This window comes from Astatotilapia calliptera, chromosome 16 (genome assembly GCF_964374335.1).
Source record: "Astatotilapia calliptera chromosome 16, fAstCal68.1, whole genome shotgun sequence".
NCBI lineage: Eukaryota > Metazoa > Chordata > Actinopteri > Cichliformes > Cichlidae > Astatotilapia > Astatotilapia calliptera.
The window spans coordinates 9,867,971-9,877,177 of NC_137437.1; positions in this window are offsets into that span (position 1 = coordinate 9,867,971).

Here is a 9,207-nt window from a genome sequence, read left to right on the forward strand (position 1 = left end):
GAGCTGGTCTTCAACAGGATTAACAGGGCAGGGTCACATCGTATCACCTGAGGCAGACATTTTTTGGCCTTTGGGCATGGTATCCTAACACCAGCCAAGAATTTATGGTGGTGATGAAGCTCTGATGCCCTGTCCAAAGATGTAAACATTGATATCTGTCAGTTTTTAACTCGTTTCCTTCGGAGCAGCTTATTTCGAGCCACTTCATATCGTCTGCGAGACACATAAAACAGCAGGCTGACTGATGGTGAACGCACACGTATTCAGTCTTCATTTGGAAGCTTGACTTTCAGTATTATTTGAAGCTGGATGAAAAAAAATAGAAGTGGGCTATTATTTTTGGAGATTTATGCAGACCAGTGTGCAACAGAAAAACAGGCGTGTTTGCCTCAAAAGTGGTCTCCACTGGGAGCCAAATGCCTGACAAAAATAGTCCCATAGTTGTAATTTAAAGCTGGTGTAGAATAACTTTCTCTGTTCTTGACCAGGTAGAGTAATGTCACAGCAGCTGCCAAAGACAACTTGGTGTCTGATGAGCGTACCAGGTCTGCCTATGGAGCTCAGGGAGAAACACAGTTAGCTCAGAATCAAGGGATATTGTCTAGTACAGCAATAAAACTCTGGTATCAAAGAGAAACTGCACAGCTCAAATGGCGATGAGGGCGCAGTGAGTGCAGACCACACCGTAGCTAATGATCTTAACACTCATTTAAACCCAAAACACATAGCTGTGTGCATGACATTGCATGGGAAATCAGAACAAATAAAGGGATATAAGAGAGAAAGTGAAAAGATTCTGAGATATGGAACAAAGAAAAGAGCAAATAAGTGCTTTCCCATGTGCACCTGGGGCAGGGTCTGACCCTGTAAAGTGGGGTCCAAGGCTTAGCCCTCTCTACCTCCACCCTCTCTCTATACCAATGGCCATTGGCACTGAGCAATCACCGAAATGAGGGAGAGCTGCAAAAAAAATCTACTAAACTCACTTCATTCCCATAGAAGTCCCATTGCAGTGGACATTAAAGTAGCTGCTCTACCTCTGCAGCCCACTTGGGACTTCTGAGTCAGAATCAACAGGTGGAAAGGCATCATGTTTAGTGAAGGTAGTTTGAACTGTGCTACAAAAACACTCTACCTGTGTTCAAAAGGCAAAAGCAAAAACCAGTCAACAAACATGATACCATCTAGCTCTCATTTCCAAAGGTTTTGCAAAGTTTTCATCACAACATCGTCATTCCATCTCAAATCAGATGATCAAGAACTCAAAACAGAGATTTGTTCTATTTGGATTAAACTATCTGCTCATATTTTGTTTTTGTGGTAAAACTTGTTATATTTCCCCAATCCAGCATGAAAGTTGAACAAAAACAGCATTTTCTTTATTTTTGTGAATAACAATTTCATGTTCAAAAATATTCTACGTTTGCTTTTGCATTTTTGGAAAATATAACTATTCAGACATTGTCACCAATTTTCTTTTGCAATGTAAAGTTTTTTTTATTTGTGGATTCTTAATTATAGGACTTATTTATAGTCCCATAATTCTAAATAAATATATTTTAACTAGTAAATACTCAGATATTTGAATACAAATGAAAGTTTTAGGCTTTTATCTTTAATCACTTTTGAGATAATCGTGTTCAAACATGGTCTGAGATTTCAATGTGCAAAAAAAAGAGACCTGAAAATGGATAAATGGACCATTTCTCCCAAAATATATCTTGAAAGTATTTGATACATAAAGCTACAATTTCACAGCAATCAGAACATATGTTCAACCTTTGAAACATAAACTTTCGAGGCATTTTTTAAATGCAGAAAATGTTTTTAAAAATGTGATGATTTAAGAAGAAAATGGAAAAAATATACATACATATTTAACAAAATTATTTTCTGAGTTGTAATTAAAGTCCCACCTGTAAATGTCATACTTTTGATTTATTTAGACGCGACAATCTACTGATACTTTTGTTTTTGTCATATTTGCTCAATCTTTCGTGATGAAGTATTTCATGTTAAAAGCTTTTCTGCATACTTTATTTCACAGTTTTGTGAATTGTCTTTCACAACGTGAGACTTTACAGGTTGGCTTGAATTTTTTTTCTTTCATATTTTACCTAGCCAGTGTGTACACGTACTTTGATGTATGTCAGGGCAATGAAAAATTCAGGCTTTTATCTTTAACGGTCTTTCGGATATGCATGTTTATCCTTTGCCTCAGATTACAATATGTGACAAAAAGGCCCGAAAGCGGGCCAACGGACCATTAAAAAAAATAAAAAATACTAATAAATTAAATATACACATATTTTGAAATTGAAGTAAAATGAGTATATCAGAGGGACAGTTGAGGTTGAGCAGTTTGGACAAAAAGCTGGTTTGGATGCAGGAGGAATACTGGATATTTTGAACAAAGGATGTTGAATTTGGAGCTGCCAAGAAAAAGGCAAGAGGAAGACCACAGAGAAGATTTATGGATGCACTGAAGGACGACATGCAGAGGGTTGGTGTGACAGAGCAGGGCGGTGCTGGGGATAGCGTGAGATGGCGTAAGTCTGATGCCCTGCCTGTATCTTTTTTTTAATGTTGTGTAGGTAATGACTTTAGCTAAACAAACTTGATAATTTTCCACAACTACAGTCTTAAGCTGTGTAGAAAATCATTAGCAGGACGGATTAAAAGATTATAACAATTACTGGCAGATTGTTCCGAGTTAAGTGCAGGGCCAAAAACTGCTGCTTTGGGGGAACAGTTCTGAGAAAACAACATCTGAACACAGGTGCTTTGTGATGTGTGATGTGTGTGTGTGAGTGTGTTGTTCCAGGTTTAAGATTTGTTGTCATGAGAAAAGAAAGGCACCCAGCCAGTAAACAGAAACTCCCCCCTCTTGTTCTCAGATATCTGTTTAGACTTCATAGATTAGCCATGACTCCATCAGACTTGCATTAGGCCACTCACGCACATAGAGTGCGTGCACGCAAACATATCTGCATATTTGGACGTGCGCCGCACACTCAGATCCTCTTCACCCAGGAGACATTTATGGATTTCCTGCGTATCGGTTTTTACAGTACAATGGTCCTGAGCAGAACAGCAGTAAAGTAGAATGAGGACAAAAAAAAAGAAAAGAAAAAAGGGAGCAGACTCTTTAAAACAAGCCTCCGTGTCCCGTTTGTGCTGAGTAGAGGCAACAGAACACAAACCACATGAACTAAACAGTGAATCGCAGAGGGTGATTCACTGTTGCCCTCCGTGTTTGCTGCAAAGTTTGAGTCACATGTTCCTCGTTGTGCTGTTTGATAAAACGCTTTCTTAAACGTTAACAGCAACATTAACCTTCTATACAGCATGCAGACAAATATCAATTTACATAAAAGTCCTTTTTAAAATTGTGACGTTAATAAATAAATACATTTATGAAAGCTCATCACAACGATTAGAATTTTATGGAGTTAACCATACTCCATGGTAGGGTCCATTACAATTATGCAAGCTAATGCCTGTTAGCTTTTGTTTTCTGTGTGGACAACTGCAGCTAAACAAAAGTTTTTTCCTTTTAATTTGTAATTTTATTTTTTTGAGAAACTTCCTTTTTTTTTAACAGCTGATGAATCTTATCATTTACTTATTCAGGACTACCTACTCCCTAATGCAAGAGAGACACATGGCACAATATTCAGCTGCCATGTTTCAGGACAAAGACAGCAAACTTATATCAGTAGTTGTGTTTTGTTTTCACTGCTATGATTCTGTGCATGCAGTTGCGCTGAAAATAAAGTACATTTACTATCCAAAAGAGCAACTTTTGACCCCCCAAATCTCTATGAAGTTCTAACTCATGTAAATCAAAACCTACTAACACATCTGACTACTCTGCTCAACTGTGGACTCCATCCATCCATTTTATTCCAGTTATCTAATCTGCAGTAGACAGTCTAGTTCAATATGCAAGATTCCTTTTCATTTTTCTCCAGCTACATGTAGACAGTCATCAACTGTGGGACCTGTAAATACAGCAATATCCTGATTTTTCTTGAAATTATTTAGCTTATTACTGTTTTTGGTGTTTGCTAAATTTGTCTCATGTGAGATGAGCAAAAGGGCAGCATGTGGCTGTGGAGCTGCAGGTTCACCACCCCAGGTCTGATAATGCTTTAAAGCAACTGTGCAAATAAGAGCCAACAGCTAGACTCACTTCTAGAAGGACTTTTGTTCTTTGGGATGCGGATGACTATACAATAAGTTCATGTACCACCTTAAAAACACTTTCAAAAACTACTTCTGTCATTCTCTCAGCAGCCAAAATGAGTTTCTGTTGGCTGCTAACTTATACAGAAGGGGTCCTCACAGCAGACAGCTCCACATATTTGATTTGATTTTTACACCAGATGCAATCCCATGGGCAGTCTTTAACCATCTCGTATGCTAGCTGAATGTTTAAAGCACTACACTATGAAGCAGCTATTTTTGCAACATTGTTATTTACATTAATTTCTGTCGGATTGTTAAAAAGTGACTCAGCATCTGCTAAACAAATAAATACAGACGTGCATTTTCTCAAATTAATAAGCACAAACACGGTTGATATTGTGATAATACTCATAATTCATTTGGACAGCACTACAGAATGAGGAACTCTAGTCCATTGCATAGTGAGTGGTCGTTGAGATCTGAAACAATCATTCAAAAGTGTGGTTTAAACATTAAAATGTGCCCGTAGACATAGCCTAGAAGAATCTAAAATAAATTCAGGGTGAGGTCTGTGTAACCGCTTTTGCTTAAAAATGCTATAAAAATGTACAGCCACCTTGAAATCTGTTAAAAGCAGCATAAAGGAGGGCTTTGCACCTTTTTTAAAAAAAAAAAAACTTTTTCTTTTGCACAATTCTCACATAGATTTGAGTTCAGTACAGATGAGAACAGATGAAGGAGAAAGAAATTTTTTTAGGTCAAATTTTCTTTTACCTGTGTTCCCCCCTTCCCTCAGTTCTCTCTGCTGTCCTCAAAGTGTAGCACGCATTTGAAACAATGGAATAAATTACTAAATGCTCATTGCCTTGTAACTTTACACTCTTCAAAACAAAGATGGGAGTGGCACAAAGTGAAATAATCGAAACAATCGAATTTAAGACCATACACAGGCTTCACTGGGCCAAAGTCAGATTATTTAATTAACAGAAATTTACTGTGACCTTAAGACTACATGTGATCGTTGTAAACTGTCTTCGTTCGTACCCAAATTTAAAACATTTCTGATGTCAAGATTTTGAAAGTTTTCTACAATTTGGGGAAAACTGCACTGTCTGCTATTACAGCAATATTTGGGGTAAACCCTCCAAATGTGAACCTGAACAGAATCCAAGCTGACATTACTGCCTTTTGTCAACTTGTGCCAAGAAGGCCCATCCTACACAAACGGAAGGACTCCTGAAAAAGATACACTACTTTTCTGAAGGATCGACCTAACTGCTTTTGAAACCTGACAGACATCTTTCTTTTGTGTCCGACACAGAAGCAAAAGATCTGAGATCAATAAGCTGTTCTCTCCTTTTCATAGTTTTTGATTCTCTTCTCTAACTGGTCTGGATGTATATAAATCCGCACACTTATATATGTTCTTTCACATATACATATATATTAAAGTTCAGGATGTTCTGATTATCTGCAAAAAAAAGCAGCAGTGAGTAAGTGGAAATTTGGTTCATAACTAGATGAGTGTCTTCCACTACTTTCTACTCTACATTTAATGGATTCATTTGGGAAATGATTAGTGATTAATCTGTAAAGAACACAATCATTATTTGCTTGTTTTTAACTGAATGCATATTTATAATCTAATATACAGTACACATAACAGTCACAGTGACCATTACTCTGCCTGGAGCATTTTTTAAAAGTAGTAATACATTGTCCTGAATATAATAACTTCCTTTGATATTTTCACTGCATGACCTTCCCCATATGTCAGTAAGTCTCTGAGTACTTCCTCCCCACTTTAAATAACAGAGGCATCCCACTAACAAACTTATTGTTTGTCGCAAAGCGTAATTTATTTTCTGAATACATCCAAAGACAATCAAAAATCATTGATCAGCAAGTACTTTGTATACTTCAGCTGAAACTATAATATTCTATATTTTTAAAAGCCCAGCCTACTCCTGAAGGACGTTGTGCACCTCATATGTCACATCCATATTTCTAAGCCCAATGATGATGACGCAACCCATTCAATCTGCTGTTGCTGTGCCACAGACCGTGACAGGGCAGAAAATGGGATGTGTGGGTGTATAGCAACTGACAGGAGGAAGAGGAGTGTTGGACGATGTGTGGGTGGTGGAGGCGTTGAAATTCCTCCCTCATTATCCTCTCTCTCTCTCACCTCATGTTTCAGAAAGCAAAAAAAAGCCAAGCATGTGCCCAGGAAGCTCCCCGCCACCGCTGACCGCATCACCGTCACTCGTTGTGTTTTGGTGGCGGGTGACTGTGGAGGTTAATATTTTAGTACGTGTGAAAGCAGGCGGACAGGACCTGATAATGCCCTGAGTGATGTAATGCACTGTTTCTGTGCTCAGTGTGAAAGGGGTGAGGCGGTACATATGGTGTGTGTTTGCATGTGTGTGTGGTTACTGAGAACCTTCACAGACATGTGTGTGTGTGGTTACACAAAGGGGATTCGGTGTTTGATTACCCAATGTTTGACTTATCCCCTTACTATAATTTGCAACGCCGGCTCCCATTACAACGGCGCCTCAACCTGAACAACCTGTGCTTTTTCATATTCCAGCAGTGCCACATACAGACAGGCAAACATGAGAGTGTAGTTCCATGTAATTCTGACCTATGAAGAACTCACTCTTCACTTCTATGTGTTGCCAATATCCTTTGCGATGTTTTCATCCATTTAGTATGAGAAAAGAATTCCCACAACTATCACTGACAATAAGTCACTGATGCCGGAATGAGCCTCAGGGAATTTATAACTGAAGCCAAAGAGAGACAACAAAAAACAACAACATCCATTTTGTTTTCTCTATTTACATTTCGACTTTGAAAATTTTTGCCATGATCATAAAAATATAAGGCCTGGATATAATTTCTGGATTTTGGATCATTACAACCCATCTACGGATTAGGGCAAAATGATCAGCCCCCTGTGAAAACTTTTGATTTAACAGGAGGGCTGATAATTTTGTGTCCAGTACCCAGAACAACTGCCAAGACACGAGTGAATGACTTAGCCAAGTTGGGAATTTTAGTGTCAAAGACGATAATTACTAGAACCCCAAAGGAATGGACTGTGAGGCTGCAGACCAAGAAAAGCTCCATTCCTACAAAAGAGAAACCTTCAAGCCACACTGAGCTATGCTAAATACAACCTGGAGAAAGATTACATTTACTGGAAGTTCATCCTTTAGTCAGATGAGATGAAACTAGAGCGACAACAAAGACACTGCTTATATTTAGAGAAAGAAGATTGAGGCGTACAACCAATAGAATAGTAAAGCATGGTGGTGGGAGTATTATGCTGTGAGGGTGCTTCAGTATGTCTGGAACTGAGAATCTCGTCAAGGTGCAAGGAATAATGAAGAAAGAAGGATATTTGTAGATTTTGAAAGAAAACTGCAGTCAGCAGCAAAACTTGGCCTGGGTTGTCGCTTTATCTTCCAACGACATGTTACTGATTGGACTCCCCAAAGCCCTGATTTGAATCCCATTAAAAAGTCTGCGGCCTGGCCTAAACTGAATGGAAGGCCAAGGTCCAAGCCACACTACCATCAAATCTGGAGGAGCTTGAGATCTGCCAAAGAAGAGTGAGCTGCGATTGGTCAAGAGACTTATTGAAAACTACAAGAAATGACTGCAAGCTGCTAGTTTTGCTTTTTTGTTAAATAATCATGTTTCTTTCTGCAAAGCAAAATAATGTAAGCATTCAAAATAAAACCAGGATGTTTGGAAAATGCTGTGTTAAAAACCCATTGCTCTCTTTAACAGTACTTGGGAAATACATTTTTTTTCATAGGGGTCTAATAATTCTGATCTCATCTGTACATTTTTTTCTATAGCTCTAGAGGAGATAGAAAAGGGTCCAGTGACTAGAAGATTCATACCAAGTAAAGAGCTGTACGGTTGAGGTCATTCACTTCAGTTCACTTCTTATGAATTAAGGTTGCCAGTCTGTCAACAAAATCAACGGAAAGACAACCATTCACACTCACTTTCCTACCTGTGGCCAGTTTTGAACACCAGTTAATCTGACTTGGGTGGAGCACTGGGCGGTGAAGCCAGAGCATTTGGAGAGAACCCATGCAGGGAGAATGTGCAACCTCCACACAGAAAGGCGTCAGCCAGCTGGTGGATTCAAATACAGGACTTTCTTGCTGCAAGGCAAATGTGTTAACCACCGTGTCTGCAGTAATTTATCTTTGGCAGGCATCAGTGACAACAAGCATGACACTGATTAAGTCAGAAACAACATAAATACTATGAAATGGAAGAGCTGGAGTAGAGGTAGGGTTGCGAAGCAGCTTGCAGAGGCTGCGGGAGCTGTAATTAGGCTTAACCTTAGCCCTCAAAGGGTTAAAGCAGCTTAAACCTCTGAGGGCTTAGTCATCAGCCTAACCCTACCATAACCCTGTAAAAATGTGAATAGTTTCTGATGTGTGTCAGACTGTTTTCTAAATTCCATCATTGCCAAGATTTGGGAAAGGAATTTCACGAAAACATTAACTACATGTTCTGAATTCCCAGGGTTAGGTTTCGGAGTATCACTGATGACTTCGAACAACGTGTAGCATGTTTATCTTTACAACCTTATTTAGTTGTTAAAATGATAAAGTTTAGTACCTAAAATTTTTATGTCCTTGTCCTTTAGTTTAATCATTTGGCAAGGCAGACACAACATGGTATCATTAACAAAATGACTGCCAAATGTCAGCTTTTTCTTGTAAAGGTAATACTGTTTAATCAATATGTTTGTGAGCAGAGCTCTGGTCAGCATGTGTTTTTCAACCATATCTTGGTTAAGTTCAAACCAAATCGCAAACACACACTAACACATGCAAGTACATAAAAAAAAAACATCTGTGTTCTCACAACTTCTCTCCCCTAAAGCACCAATTTTCCAGTTAACTCAATTGTTTTAGCTTTGCGCTTTAACCACTGCTGCCAAACTGTACACACACACATGCATACCACCTCTCCTGTGGT